This window comes from Pinus tabuliformis, chromosome 7, assembly GCF_031772625.1.
Source record: "Pinus tabuliformis cultivar Carrire ecotype Pingquan chromosome 7, CPIR1, whole genome shotgun sequence".
Taxonomy (NCBI): Eukaryota; Viridiplantae; Streptophyta; class Pinopsida; order Pinales; family Pinaceae; genus Pinus; species Pinus tabuliformis.
The window spans coordinates 2,024,996,328-2,025,009,701 of record NC_142293.1 but is presented as its reverse complement, the minus strand read 5'-3'; positions in this window follow the sequence as shown (position 1 = coordinate 2,025,009,701).

Below are 13,374 nucleotides of genomic sequence, written 5' to 3'. Positions count from 1 at the left end.
TTGCATTTACTATTCATGCTTCTTTTGTTGTAGGTTAAATTGGTTAAATTATTGAAGTGAGTTTTTTTGCAGGTCATTTATATATTCAAAAGAATTATGCATCCTTAGAAAAACTTTTAAAAGTCTTATTCATCAATGAGTTACTAGGGTTGGTCTACTAGTTCACAAATCTAGAATTTCTGGAAATCCCTTGTAGCAAAATAGTAGTAATTTTCTGCTATTTTTTAGAACATTTTTATGAGCTTCATTTGAGTTAATTCCACTTGCATTGGGTCCTAGAAACATTCATTTTAATAACAAAATTTACCCCATGGCATTTTTAGTTGATTAGGTTAGGCATTTGGTTGGTTAACTAGCTCACTAGTTCTTGAATTTTTAGTTTTTAGAGTCGTAATTTTAAGCTATTTTTTAGCATGTGTTAACAAGGGTATTTGTTAGGAAAATAGGTCACAAAAAGATAAAAATATAGATCAACGCCTTAGAATTCAACCTCTTCGAGGGGGCAACCTCATTTACATTACACAAATGAACAATTCTTGGATGATACAAATGACAAGACCTCCTTTCTATATATAGGAGTCCAAGGGGTCATAATATACTCAGAGCCAACATAACAATAATAATGTAAGGGCACAATAATAAAAATAGTTGGCTTCTATGGGGCAAAATAATAACAATATGGGGACTACATGGGCACAACAAGATAATAAGGGGGTTGTACTAATAACAATAAAGGGTTACACTAGTAGTGTAGGGACCTAACATGCCCCTCTCCTTCAAAAAATGTTGTCCTCAATGCTTGAGTAGTTCTTGATGCTTTTGTATAAAATTCTTGTCCACCCATGTGGAATCTTCAGCAGGTAAATTCTTCCACTTGATGAGAAACTCTAAACTTGATCGATTTCATAGCTTTTGATTTCTCGGTTCAGTGACTGCTTCAGGTTCCAATATGATTTTTCCTTCCTTGTCAAGTTCTCGCAATACTATTTGAACTGGGATCTTCTGCAAATTTTGAATGAGTTCCCACTCCTTTGGTCATATGGATATGTGTAAGGCCTGATGTTTGGAGGAACACTTCGTGGAATCAAATGAATAGCATGATCATGATCACGAATAGGTGGGAGGCCTTTGAGAGTCTCAAATACCCTAACTTCCTCAGATCATATGTCCGAAAATATAGTGAGACAAGATTTGAAATTCGAACTTGAGATTCAGAACGATTTCTTCTCAAATGGGTTTTTGTTTTAGCTTCTGAAACTTCGTAGTGAAAACGTTACCGTGAAAATTCCACAATGACTTGTTTTAGATGAAATTCTCGAGCTTGCAAAAACTATAGAATCCATAGCTCTGATACCAAATGTTACGAAACCAAGTCACAAAAAGATAAAAAGATAGATCAACGCCTTAGAATTTAGCCTCTTCAAGGGGGCAACGTCCTTTACATTACACAAATGAAAAATTCTTGAATGATACAAATGACAAGACCTCCTTTCTAGATATAGGAGTCTAAGGGGTCATAATATAATCGGAGCCGACATAACAATAATAATGTAAGGGCACAATAATAAAAATAGTGGGATTTTATGGAGCATAATAATAACAATATGGGGACTACATGGGCACAACAATATAACAAGGGGGTTGTACTAATAACAATAAGGGGCTACACTAGTAGTATAGGGACCTAACATGCCCCTCTCCTTCAAAAAGTGTTGTCCTCAACGCTTGAGTAGTTCTTGATGCTTCTGTATAAATTCTTGTCCGCCCATGTGGAATATTCAGCTGGTAAATTCTTCTAATTGATGAGATACTCTGAAATTGATCTATTTCATAGCTTTCGATTTCTCGGTTCAGTGACTACTTCAGGTTCCAATATGATTTTTCCTTCCTTGTCATGTTCTCGCAATACTGTTTGAACTGGGATCTTCTGCAAATTTTGAATGAGTTCCCACTCCTTTGGTCATATGGATATATGTAAGGCCTGATGTTTGGAGGAACACTTCATGGAATCAAATGAATAGCATGATCATAATCACGAATAGGTGGGAGGCCTTTGGAAGTCTCAAATACCCTAACTTCCTCAGATCATATGTCCGAAAATATAGCGAGACAAGATCTGAAATTCGGACCTGAGATTCAGAACGATTTCTTCTTAAATGGGTTTTTGTTCTAGCTTCTGAAACTTCGTAGCGTAAACGTTATAGCGAAAATTCCACGATGACCTGTTTTAGATGAAATTCTGGAGCTTACTAAAGCTATAGAATCCAAAGCTCTGATACCAAATGTTAGGAAATCAGGTCATAAAAAGATAAAAATATATATCAACGCCATAGAATTTAGCCTCTTCGAGGGGGCAACCTCCTTTGCATTACACAAATGAACAATTCTTGCATGATACAAATGACAGGACCTCCTTTCTATATATAGGAGTCTAAGGGGTCATAATATAATCAGAGCTGACATAACAATAATAATGTAAGGGCACAATAATAACAATAGTGGGTTTCTATGGGGCACAATAATAACAATATGGGGGCTACATGGGCACAAAAATATAACAAGGGGGTTGTACTAATAACAATTAGGGGTTACACTAGTAGTATAGGGACCTAACAGTATTTTGGAGTGATTCCTACTAGAATGGAGTCCAAAGACATCCTAATTAATAAATAAAAAAAATCCATCCCATTTTCATTGGATTTGCCTAGGCATTTGACAAGTTATCTCACTCCTGTAGCAAAACAAGGCCTCTTGTAGCACCTCCTGTAGCACGTGTAAACTTAACTAGATTTACTCCAAAATATTTGTTTTTGTTTGTTAGGCTTGAATAATTACCCCTAGGCCCTAAATCCATTATTAGTAAGAATAAACACCACTTATGACTTTTTCTTTTACAGTAGATTAGGCCTATTTCTTAGGATTCATGCTCTTAGGATTTCAATTACAAATTGTTGTTCTTGCATAGGATTAGTTTCTTTTCAAGGAAAATTTTCACATTCTGCAATTATACTAATGACTCACATTGTTGCAAGTAACACAAGGCTTACATTATGAATATATACAAGTACTTTTCATTCCTACAAATGACATAACCTTTACCTTATTGCAATTAGGATTAATGTTTACATTTGAGCGAGTAGTATTTCCATTTCTTGCAAATAGAGCAATATTTCCATTTCTGTAATTAGTTTGGGCTTTGATCTCATGACATATGTTCCATTACATTATATCAAGGAAAGAATGACACATTGTATGTTTCACATATAGTTCCGACACCTCTTAAGTTTGTAGGAACCCCAGGTTGATAATTTAAGTTGGTAACCTTGGGAGTTGCAACATTCTTGTTGCAATATTGGGGCTCATCACTTTTTGGCACCATTGTCAGGGAGGTGTCAAAGTATGCATTGTTTTGTTCCATAGTTGATTCATTTATTTTAATTTATGCAAAAACAAAAAAATTGCATTGGGCATCTTTCATTTCAAGAATAGAAAATTGCATTGCATTAGCATTCACATTCAATTTTTTTATTTAATAATAATAAAAAAATACTTCTCCAACACCAATCCCCCCACTTGATAACATGGTGTAGTAAGAACGACATCACCATACACTTTTGCATATAGAAGAAGAAGCGGTCGCAGAGAATGTAGAAGAAATGGATGGAGATGATGAAAATGAAGAAGATCCTCTTTGATTTCTCATTCAAGATATTGATATTAGTGTTCATATGAAGAAAATCCCTCCATATTTCCTTCCCAAATTCCATGGTATGAGGTTAGAGGATCCAAAAACCTCTCTTTGAATTTGAAATCCTTTTTAGCTCTTATAGTTACTTACTAAAGACTTAAAAGTTGAGATTGTTTCTAGCAACATTGAAGGATAGAACTCTCAAATGGTTCATGATTTTAGGGACTAATTCAATAAGATCATTGAATGATATGCAAAATATATTTCTAGAAAAATATAAAATCATGATCTTAAAGAAGAAATATTTAGAATGGCTCAAAAACAAGATGAGATCCTTGAGGATCTAATAGAGAGATTCATGTATAATGTTAAGAGGGAAAAATTACATCATTTAGGATTTGACACACTAAAAATCCTCTTACTTAGAACAATTAGATATGAGTTGATTGATCTTCTTGATCTCATGAGTAGAGGTGATGTATACCAAATATCATTTGAAGAAATTTGTGAAACATGAAAGCACATATCAAGAGGAAGGGAAGAGTAAGTAAATCAACATCAAGATTGGTAAGTCAAGCTGAACTTGCAAATTTTCTTGATAACTTAAAAATAGAAATTCTTAGAAATCTAAGTGAAAAAGTAGAAATGTTAAGAATGTAAGATGAGGGAAACGAATATGTTGATATTTGTGTTGTCCATTCAGAATCACATGCTATTAAATATTTCCCATCATTACAGAGGTTGAAGGAAGTTTACCAAGAGGACAATGGAGCAAGTCAATCACCAAAGAAACTGTGTTATGTATCTCCAAGATGACTATGACAGCCTAGTCAACCTAGTATGATGTAAGAACCTAATTCACAATTTCAAGGTTATGCACATCCATCTCAAAGTAATTTGGAAACACCTTTCTTTAGCAACCTTGGTCATCTCAGCCCCAAAAATGATCTTGGCAACAAGGTTGGAAAGAACCTTATGGGAGAAATCCAAAATATCCTCAATATCCTCCATACCCAACGCCATGATATCCCTACCATCCACCTCCACCATAACCACAACCCCAACCACATTCATCTCAAAGATCCACTCCCACTTTGATCCAGGTGGATATTGGTGGCCACCTGCCAAGTCCACTTGGACGCCCACCATTGTTTCTTTCATCTTTTCAGTTTCCTTAATTGTAGCACAGTTTACTATTTTTAGCAGTTTTTCGGGTCCTGAACTTCCAGAGCCGTTCTAAGGCCCTAAACGACGTTTTTTGCGAAAATTGGGAGAAACATGAGTCCATGGACTGGTGTTTCTCTTCCCAAACTTTTAGTTCTTAGATAGATATTTCTAACGAGATATTGTGCGTGTCAAATGGAGATCGTATGCCAAAGTTACAACCCCGGGAAGTTGATGTACCGATTTACCAAAACGGGGCCCACAGTTTGGCTTTTCATCTTCTAGGGTTAGGTTTTTGGATGTTTAGGGTTTTCCATTGTTTCTCAACAATAAATAGGCCTTCAAGCCTCATTGTTACACAGTTTAGAGGCATGTAACTGCCACATCTCTTCTCAGAGATAAGCTACCATCGCCCTAGCTAGTTTATTTCCATTTTTGTTTGTAAGCATATTTCAGTATTTTAAAGTAATGAAATGAAGTATTATTTCCATTGCATCTCTATATTTATGGTTATCTCTGTAATTTGTGGTGTTCCTGTTTAAATCCAGATCAGTGGTATCAGAGTGGTCTGCTTTTTCCCTGTTTTCCTTTGCATGTCCCCAATGAGGTCGGGATATAAGGAGTTAGGGCTTGAACTGGTCGAACCTTTGCAAGACTAGCCTCGCAAATCCCAACGGCCTCCCATGGTAGATGAAAATAAAGACGAGGGGGTAGGAGATCCTATCAAAATCTTGCTCGAAGAAGCCCTCGAGCGGTAAAGGAACGCGATGATGGACAAATTTGCCTAGATCCTTCAGCGGCTACCCAAAGGCGACACATCGACTTCCAACAGCTAGTTTGGAAATGCCACACCCTTTAAGTACAAGTTAATTTTGAAATCCCCATCTTCGAGGGTCAAATAGATGCAGATGCCGTAGATAAATGGTTAAATCTGCTAGAAGGGTATTTTTTTGTTCATGATTTTTCGAGTTGGGAAAAGATTATTTTTTCTCTTCTCAAAGAAGTCCCCCAAGTCAAGGACTGGTGGGAACCTACTACGAGCAGAAGGATGAAAGTACGAGCTCACTATTTTTAGCTGCACCCACTTGGAATTCATTCTGGACTGTCATCAAGGAGCAGTACTACCCTGTTGGAAGCTATGAGGATCAAGACATAAAGTGGACCATGATGTGGCAGGGAAGGGACCAAGACATGCCGGAGTTTACCAATATTTTCCGTACCCTTTGCAAAAAGTTGGGTATCAAGGATTTGGAGCAGCATTTGGTACTCAAATACTGCGGCTGCATACACAAGTATATCCAGGGAGAAATAGAATTCCTAAACATCTCCTCACTTAGCACGGCATACCAATATGTTGTCAAGGTCGAGAAAAAGTTTAAACAGAAGAAGCGAGACTTTGGATCTGCGAATATGAAGCAAGGGAAAGGTGACCCCAAACCGCAGAAAAAAGGACAAAGCCAAGGCGGGGCAGCCCAAGACAACCCAACAAAGCTGCAAGCAAAGAACAATGCTGCGAAATCGAAAAAGGACACGGGAAAGTGGTGTGAGTTCCATAAGAGCACAACACACAACACAAGTGAGTGTTGGGCCAAGCAGTCATTGGTGGCTGAGCTAAGGGTTTCAAAATCAGATGCATGTTCCAACTCTGAGTCAAAACCCAACAAGGAGAATGACAAAGGGAAGTAGATTATCGATGCGAATCCCAAAGCCACTGTTGCCATCATGAAGATCCAGAAGGAGGAACCCGAAGACACAAATTAGGAGGAGCGTCTCTTCCACTCCTAGATGTGGGTAAAGGGATCCCCTCTACAGTTCATTGTCAACAGCGGGAGCCAAAAGAACCTCATTTCGGTAGAGGTCGTGAAGCGGCTGGGCTTATCAACCACAACACATCCACAACCGTACACCATTGGGTGGCTTCACCAAGGATGGGATCTTCATGTAAGCCAGCAATGTCGCCTTCTATACAATATCAAGCCCTTCACGGATGAGGTATTGTGTGATGTTGCTCCCCTTGATTTTTGTGATGTATTATTAGGACAACCATAATTGTGGAAGTGACATGCTCTGTATGAATCAAGGCCCCGTGCTGTTATTGTTACTTTGGGAAATAAGTTGTACAAGATACCGGAGGTATCATCGCCTACTGCCATCTCTTTGGTTACTCCAAAAAATGCAGTAAGCTCATTTCCAAAACCAGGAAATTTGTTTTCCTGATGATACGTCCTCAAGGAAAGAAGAAGACGGTGGCCACGACCTCTAGACAGGGCCCCTCTGCACGACAACTATAGATGGACAAAGTCGTGAAGGAGTACGAGGAAATCTTCACCTCCCCCGCAGGGGTTCCTTTGCGATGTCAGGTCAAGCACTCCATCAGTCTGACCCCAGGTGTGCCGCTACCTAATGGACCAATATATCGGTACTCTATTATGGAGAACAATGAAATCAAGAGGTAGATTCAGGAGTTGTTGCAGAAAGGTCACATCTGTCTGAGTTCATCGCCTTGTGGGATCTCGATCGTGTTGGTACAGAAGAAGGATGGGACTTGGAGACTCTGTATTAGCTATCGGGCACTAAACAAGATCAATGTCCGTAATAGGTACCCGATCCCATGGATTAATGACCTCCTGGATGAACTGAAGGGGGAAAAATATTTCAGCAAGATCGATTTCAAGTCAGGATATCACCAGGTACCAATCAAACCCTCCGATGTGTGGAAGACTACCTTCAAAGTAAAGGAGGGCCTTTTCGAATGGTTGGTTATGCCTTTCAGATTGACGAATGCTCCTGCAACCTTCATGAGGCTAATGGATGACATCTTGCAGCCATTCACCAACTCATTTGTAGTGGAATACTTGGATGACATCCCGGTCTTCAGCTAGAGTTGGGAAGAGCACCTCCACCACATCCGACAAGTTCTCCAAACACTGTGGCAACACAAGTTATGTGCCAATTTGGAGAAATTCACTTTTGGCATGACCCAAGTTCAGTATCTGGGATACATTATTGATAAACGGGGGGTGTATGTGGATCCAGCCAAGATCCAAGTCAATCGAGATTGTACATCTCCAACCACTTCAACAGAGCTTCGCAACTTTCTAGGTCTTGCCAACTTCTACTGCAGGTTCATGTTGGGATTTTCTCATATCACTTGGCCCTTGAGTCAAGTCACTAAGGGGGGAGCGAAAGAAAAATTCTTTTGGTATGAGTCTCAACAGAAGGCATTCACAGAGTTGAAATATCGCCTCTGCTCGGCACCAGTGCTCGCATTACCAGACTTGCAACAACCATTTGAGGTCAAGACAGATGCCTCTAACTATGCTATTGGGGCAGTTCTTACTCAACACGGGCATCCAGTGGCATATCACAGTGAGACACTTTCAGACACAGTCTGAAAGTATCCCACTTATGAAAAATAGATGTATTCCATTGTGCAGGCCTGCGCATAATGGAGGCATTACATTTTGGGGAAGGAAACGGTCATCCACATAGACCACCGACCCCTGTAGTTCATACAAACCCAAGGGAAATTGCAGAATGACCGCCATCAGAAGTGGTCCACATACCTGCAATAGTGCCATTTAAATATCAAGTATAAGAAGGGCAGCACCAATAATGTTGCAGATTGCCTCAATCGACCACTGATCATGGCATTAACCACCGTGCTAAACTCTTGTGGGAATGAGACTTTTGGTTGGCTACTTCTCTACAAAAGCGACCCAGAATTCGGCCACACATACCACACACTCTTGAAGGGTCAACATGTTCTAGATTTTCATCTCCAGGATGCCCTGTTATGCCACCTGTGTCACCTTTGTGTTCCTTCAAGCGAGCGTGCCAAGATGATTTAGGAAGCACACTACAGTTGGGCTGCTGGGAATTTCGGGGTCGAGAAAACTGTGGCAATACTGCAAAAGTATTTCTATTGGCCGAATCTTCGACAGGATGTCGGAAAGTACATTAGATCATGCACTGCTTGTGCCATTACCAAACCGACCATCAAGAAGAAAGGCCTCTATACCCCGTTGCCTACCCCTAGTCGACCTTGGGAATCCATCTCCATGGATTACATGTCAGGCCTTCCTTCTACTAAGCATGGAAACAACTGTGTTTTCATGGTCGTCGACAGGTTCTCAAAGATGGCCATTATGGTAGCCCGCAAGAAGAATATCACAATAGAAGCCACTGCTAAACTCTTCTTTGAACAAGTGTGGGTAAACTTTGGGATCCCACAATCTATCATCTCAGGTTGGGACAACAGGTTCCTCAATACATTTTGGTCTAGCCTCTGGTTGATGTTGGACACCGAGCTCGCTAAGTCCACAGCCTTCCATCCTTAAACTGATGGCCAGATAGAGGTTGTGAACAGGATGATCATACACATTCTGTGCATGTACAACTCAAAGCATCCACACACATGGGATGACAACCTCCCCTATGTTTAGCACAGCTACAAATGGGCTCTCCACAGCTCGACTTGCCACAACCCTTTTCAGGTGGGCTTGGGATTCCAGCCACTATGTCCCGTTAATGTGGCCACGCCACTTGCAGCTACTCATGTAGATTCGCCTCATGTCTAGTTCGAAATAGATAAGGCAAACAGCTTCATTGAGCACATCCAACATATTCACTAGCGGGTCCATAAAAAAGTCATAGACGCCTCCGATTCAACAACCCAAGAGGTTGTACAACAACCCAAGTGATGGTTCAAAATCAGGTGTTGGCCGAAGGCTCATGTGTTGTCCGATTTGGATGTGCTGAATTCTACATCTCTAGAAAAGATAAAGGTTGGAGGGCTGAGGGATGTTTGGTTGGAAGGTGGGGTGATGGGGCTAGCCGAAGGCTCATTTCAAGACCCTGCCTTGCTGGGTGATGGAGGTTTGCGGATGACCCAAACCTCATTTGAAAGCAAGGCAGGGTCTTGAAATGAGCCTTCGGCCAGCCCCATCACCCCACCTTCCAACCAAACATCCCTTAGCCCTCCAACCTTTATCTTTTTTAGAGATGTAGAATTCAGCACATCCAAATTGGACAACACATGAGCCTTCGACCAACACCTGATTTTGAACCATCACTTGGGTTGTTGAATCAGAGGCATTTATGACTTTTTTATGCTTCCTGTTTTGCCCAGACCGGTCCCAGATGGGGAGTAAGAATGAGTCACACGCCCGATCGGAAGGAATAGCGCCGGGATAAGGAATAACATTAGCTAGAGACAAATAAGGTTAGGCGGGAACCGGGGGATTAATCGATCAAGCTTATGCCTTCCGGTTAAGAAATCAGTAGCAGTCTTGAACGATTATGAATTATTTGACGCTGAGAAACGAGCCGCCTATCAGAAAAGCGCTTGCTTATCTGGATATGGGCTCCAAAAGGGGAAATTGGATGAACAGTCGGTCCGTCACCTCGCCATAGTATCAAGCATGCTTTCGGCTGGTAGGCTGGCGGGCTAGGTAGTTGTATTGTTGGAGAAATCAAATGCCAAGTACAAGCAGCGACATGATCAACATTAGGTGCCACAGAAGTTTCATGTGGGCGACAAAGTCTAGATGCATTTGCAAAAGGAACGCCTTACCAGAGCCTATTGGAAACTTAGACCACTCCGATATGGTCCTTACACCATTACCAAGGCTGTGGGAGACAATGCATTTGAGCTCATCATTCCCTCATTCCTTGGCCTGCACCTAATGTTCAATGTAGACCACCTTCGGCCATACTTTCCACCATTACTAGACACATCCGACATTGTAGAAAAACTCACACCCATAGATTTAAATCCAGATTGCATGGAACAAGTTGCGACTGATCGGATCATGAACACACAGATCAAGCACACTCACCAACATAATATCCAACTGTATCGAATTGTCAAAGTAGACCAACTCCTTCACCAGCAAGTCGCTCACCAGGGACCAAGTTCAGTAGAAGTTTCCTCGTCTCATGGAGGAACTCAACGCAATGGGGACCATTGCTTCCTAAGGGGGGAGGAATGATCTAGGTGGATATCGGTGGCCACCTGCCAAGTCCACTTGGATCCCCACCATTGTTTCTTTCATCTTTTCAGTTTCCTTAATTGTAGCACAACTTACTATTTTAAGCAGTTTTTCAGGTCTTGAACTTCTGAAGCCATTTTGAGGCCATAAACGACGTTTTTTGGGAAAAATGGGAGCAACATGGGTCCATGGACAAATGTTTCTCTTCCCAAAGTTGTAATTCTCAGATAGAACTTTCTAACAAGATATTGTGCGCATCAAATGGAGATCGTATGCCAAAGTTACGACCCCGGGAAGTTGATGTACCAATTTACCCAGATGGGGCCCATTGTTTGGCGTTTCATCTTCTAGGGTTAGGTTTTTGGATGTTTAGGGTTTTCCATTGTTTATCAACAATAAATATGCTTTCGAGCCTCATTCTAACACAGTTTAGAGGCATGTAGCCACCACATCTCTTCTCAGAGATAAGCTAACATCTCCCTAGCTGGTTTATTTCCATTTATGTTTGTAAGCATATTCAGTGTTTTACAGTAATGAAATGAAGTATTATTTCTGCTGCATCTCTGTATTTATGGTTATTTCTATAATTTGTGGCGTTCTTGTTTAAATCTGGATCACACTATGTTGGGTTGTGTTATATTCTTTCCACAACTAACCCACATAGTTAACTGGGGGTTAGAGGGGGGAAGGTCACAGGGGGTTTGAGGTGCACCCATAACCCCACTTTATGGGGTTTAGGGCAGCGCCCCAGAAAATTTTGGTTTGGACCCTATGTTAGGTTGGGTGGACCCACCTATGGTTTTGTGCATGATTTTTGCACACGTTTTTTGGACGCGATCGCTTTTTGTCCATGGTATTGGACGCGATGGTTTTCGGTCCATGGTATTGGATGCTTCGACATGTATAAATATGTATTATAACATTGAAAGGAACATAAATGAAAAAATCAAGCTGGTAGTCCCGGTTTTGGGATCCAGGGGAAAATCTTTGTGTATATGTGTTTTATGTGTTATGCTCTCTCATTGTTTATTTTCTGCGTTTTAGAATTCGTATGCAGGTAATTTCTGTATGGGGTTAAAACCTACATTTGGTATCAAAGCAGTTTTGGCTTCAAGGGGACACCTTTGTTGTTGAGGGGTTTCGCTTGGGCCTATGGTAGACCCTGTTCAGTGGGAGATCTGCGAGACTGATTCTGGTGGTGAAAGAAGATGGCAAGTAGTGGAAAGATGGAGATCAAGAAATTTAATGGTCAGAGTTTTGAGTTGTGGAAACTCAAGATGGAGGATCTGTTGGTGGATAAAGATCAGTGGATCATGGTAGATCCAGGTACTAAACCAACGGGCGTGTCCGATGAAGAATGGAAGAAGTTGGATTGGAAGGCAAAGAGCACAATATGATTGTGTGTCTCAGATTCAATATTACTGAATGTATTAGGGGAAGCCATAGTGAAGGCTTTGTGGGACAAGTTAGGGACTTTGTACTAATCTAAGTCTCTGTTGAATAAATTGTTCGTGTGGAAAAAAATATATAACCTGAGGATGAAAGATGGAGACTCTATGACAGAGCATATGAACGCATTTAATACTGTTGTAAGTCAGTTAGCATCTATTGATATTAAAATTTCAGGTGAAGATAAGTGCATCAGTTTTTTGCATTCTCTACCAGATTTGTGGGATAGTCTAATTATTGCAATAGGTAGCAATGCAGCTGCCTTGCAGTTTGATGAAATAGTCTCAGCCTTGCTAACGAAGGGGATGAGACAGAAAAATATGGAGAGCCAAAATGGTGATGCCTTGTATGTATGAGGATGGTCCCAGAATAGAAATAAAAATAAGTCATCGAGTGGGAGATCTAAATCTAGAGGGAGATCTAAATCTCCAAGAAAACCTGTAAAGGTGGTGTGATGGAAATGCGGAATGGATGGCCACTTCAAAAGGGACTGTAAATCTAAAGCTCTTGACAAAGGAAAGGGATCTGATGAGGCTCCTTCTGCAGAGGCGAAAACCACCTCAGATGAAGGTGGGGATGTGTACTTAGCTTCTTCAAGTACACATGTAGATGATGAGGCATGGTTGATTGACTCAGGTGCATCCTTTCACTTCACTCCCTATAGAGAGTGGTTTTGTGAGTATGAGAAATATTATGGTGGCGATGTCTTCTTGGGGGATGATAGGAAGGCTAGAATCATTGGTCATGGAAAAGTAAAGTTGAAGCTGTAAGGTGGAAGGGTTAGAACACTTCCCGGTGTTCTGCATATTCCTGCATTAGCCAGAAATCTGATTTCTGTTAGTAAGTTGGATGATGCAGGTGTAAAAACAATGTTCGAGAAGGATACCTGCAAGATGGTTCGAGGAGCACTGGTGTTGATGCGGGGAGTTCGGATTGGAACTCTGTACAAGCTGCAAGGTAGCATTGTTGTTGAAGGGTGCAACAGTTCCGTGGTTGTTGAAAGTGGAACAGAAAATCTAGTGGTCTCTGGAGAAAAGACCATGCTGTGGCATCAAAGGATTGACATATTGGAGAGAAGGG